Raw genomic sequence first — 3,477 nt, forward strand, 5'->3', positions numbered from 1 at the left:
CCATCCACCTCTCCTTACCTCCATCCATCCACCTCTCCTTACCTCCATCCATCCACCTCTCCTTACCTCCATCCATCCTTCTCTCCTTACCTCCATCCATCCACCTCTCCTTACCTCCATCCATCCACCTCTCCTTACCCCCATCCATCCACCTCTCCTTACCTCCATCCATCCATCCATCTCTCTTTACCTCCATCCATCCATCCACCTCTCCTTACCTCCATCCATCCACCTCTCCTTACCTCCATCCATCCACCTCTCCTTACCTCCATCCATCCATCCACCTCTCCGTTTCTCCATCCATCCACCTCTCCTTACCTCCATCCATCCACCTCTCCGTACCTCCATCCATCCACCTCTCCTTACCTCCATCTATCCATCCACCTCTCCTAACCTCCATCCATCCACCTCTCCTTACCTCAATCCATCCCTCTCTCCTTACCTCCATCCATCCATCCACCTCTCCTTACCTCCCTCCATCCACCTCTCCTTACCTCCATCCATCCATCCACCTCTCCTTACCTCCATCCATCCATCCACCTCTCCATACCTCCATCCATCCACCTCTCCTTACCTCCATCCATCCATCCACCTCTCCTTACCTCCATCCATCCACCTCTCCTTACCCTCCATCCATCCATCAAATCAAATCAAATCAAATTTATTTATATAGCCCTTCGTACATCAGCTGATATCTCAAAGTGCTGTACAGAAACCCAGCCTAAAACCCCAAACAGCAAGCAATGCAGGTGTAGAAGCACGGTGGCTAGGAAAAACTCCCTAGAAAGGCCAATACCTAGGAAGAAACCTAGAGAGGAACCAGGCTATGTGGGGTGGCCAGTCCTCTTCTGGCTGTGCCGGGTGGAGATTATAACAGAACATGGCCAAGATGTTCAAATGTTCATAAATGACCAGCATGGTCGAATAATAATAAGGCAGAACAGTTGAAACTGGAGCAGCAGCACAGTCAGGTGGAAGTTGAAACTGGAGCAGCAGCATGGCCAGGTGGACTGGGGACAGCAAGGAGTCATCATGTCAGGTAGTCCTGGGGCATGGTCCTAGGGCTCAGGTCAGTTGAAACTGGAACAGCAGCATGGCCAGGTGGACTGGGGACAGCAAGGAGTCATCATGTCAGGTAGTCCTGGGGCATGGTCCTAGGGCTCAGGTCCTCCAAGAGAGAGAAAGAAAGAGAGAGAATTAGAGAACGCACACTTAGATTCACACAGGACACCGAATAGGACAGGAGAAGTACTCCAGATATAACAAACTGACCCCAGCCCCCCGACACATAAACTACTGCAGCATAAATACTGGAGGCTGAGACAGGAGGGGTCAGGAGACACTGTGGCCCCATCCGAGGACACCCCCGGACAGGGCCAAACAGGAAGGATATAACCCCACCCACTTTGCCAAAGCACAGCCCCCACACCACTAGAGGGATATCTTCAACCACCAACTTACCATCCTGAGACAAGGCTGAGTATAGCCCACAAAGATCTCCGCCACGGCACAACCCAAGGGGGGGGGCGCCAACCCAGACAGGATGACCACAACAGTGAATCAACCCACTCAGGTGACGCACCCCCTCCAGGGACGGCATGAGAGAGCCCCAGCAAGCCAGTGACTCAGCCCCTGTAATAGGGTTAGAGGCAGAGAATCCCAGTGGAAAGAGGGGAACCGGCCAGGCAGAGACAGCAAGGGCGGTTCGTTGCTCCAGAGCCTTTCCGTTCACCTTCCCACTCCTGGGCCAGACTACACTCAATCATATGACCCACTGAAGAGATGAGTCTTCAGTAAAGACTTAAAGGTTGAGACCGAGTTTGCGTCTCTCACATGGGTAGGCAGACCGTTCCATAAAAATGGAGCTCTATAGGAGAAAGCCCTGCCTCCAGCTGTTTGCTTAGAAATTCTAGGGACAGAACCAGAATCCATCCACCTCTCCTTACCTCTATCCATCCATCCACCTCTCCTTACCTCCATCCACCTCTCCTACCTCCATCCATCCACCTCTCCTTACCTCCGTCCATCCACCTCTCCTTACCTCCATCCATCCACCTCTCCTTACCTCCATCCATCCATCCACCTCTCCTTACATCCTTACCTCCATCCACCATCCACCTCTCCTTACCTCCATCCATCCATCCACCTCTCCTTACCTCCATCCATCCACCTCTCCTTACCTCCATCCATCCACCTCTCCTTACCCCATCCATCCACCTCTCCTTACCTCCATCCATCCACCTCTCCTTACCTCCATCCATCCACCTCTCCATACCTCCATCCATCCACCTCTCCTTATCTCCATCCATCCATCCACCTCTCCTTACCTCCATCCATCCACCTCTCCTTACCTCCATCCATCCATCTCTCCTTACCTCCATCCACCTCTCCGTACCTCCATACATCCATCCACCTCTCCTTACCTCCTTCCATCCTTCTCTTCCTCTCATGGGTTCTGTCTCCTTTTTCTATTGGTTGATTGTCTGTTCTTGGATGCGTCTCAACTCGGCCCTCTCCACTCCTCTCCTCTCCTCCTCTCCCACCCCTCTCCTCCTCCTCTCCCACCGGTCTCCCCTCCTCTCCTCTCCCACCCCTCTCCTCTCCCCTTCTCTCCAACCCCTCTCCTCTCCTCTCCTCTCCTCTCCTCTCCTCTCCTCTCCTCTCCTCTCCTCTCCTCTCCTCTCCTCTCCTCTCCTCTCCTCTCCTCTCCTCTCCTCTCCTCTCCTCTCCTCTCCTCTCCTCTCCTCTCCTCTCCTCTCCTCTCCTCTCTTCTCTTCTCCTCTCCCCTCCCCTCCCTCCTCTCCCCTCCCCTCCTCTCCCCTCCTCTCCTCTCCTCTCCCCCTCCTCTCTCCTCTCCTCTCCCCCTCTCCTCCCCCCCCCCCCCCCCACAGTGCGGGCGCGAGGCAGAGAACTTTGATCGTTTCTTCACCCGCCACCCCCCAGTCCTGACCCCCCCAGACCAGGAGGTCATCATGAACCTGGACCAGGAAGAGTTCCAGGGGTTCTCCTTCGTTAACCCAGAGTACCCCTCTGTTACTGAGGAGGAGGCTGCAGAGAGCTAGGACACACACACTCCTTAACCATCACACACACACACTCCTTAACCAACACACACACACACACACTCCTTAACCAACACACACACACACACTCCTTAACCAACACACACACACACTCCTTAATCAACACACACACACACACTCCTTAACCAACACACACACACTCCTTAACCAACACACACACACACACACACTCCTTAACCAACACACACACACACTCCTTAATCAACACACACACACACACTCCTTAACCAACACACACACACTCCTTAACCAACACACACACACACACTCCTTAACCAACACACACACACACTCCTTAACCAACACACACACTCCTTAACCAACACACACACACACACTCCTTAACCAACACACACACACACTCCTTAACCAACACACACACACACACTCCTTA

The 3,477-nt window shown here is 53.3% G+C and overlaps 1 pseudogene; it reads left to right on the plus strand.

Moving 5' to 3' along the window:
- The window catches only part of LOC116359997 (protein kinase C beta type-like), a 124,414-nt pseudogene extending 121,254 nt beyond the window's left edge, over window positions 1-3,160 (plus strand).
- The last annotated feature ends 317 nt before the right edge of the window (window positions 3,161-3,477 follow it).

This window comes from Oncorhynchus kisutch, unplaced genomic scaffold (assembly GCF_002021735.2).
Source record: "Oncorhynchus kisutch isolate 150728-3 unplaced genomic scaffold, Okis_V2 Okis06b-Okis10b_hom, whole genome shotgun sequence".
NCBI lineage: Eukaryota > Metazoa > Chordata > Actinopteri > Salmoniformes > Salmonidae > Oncorhynchus > Oncorhynchus kisutch.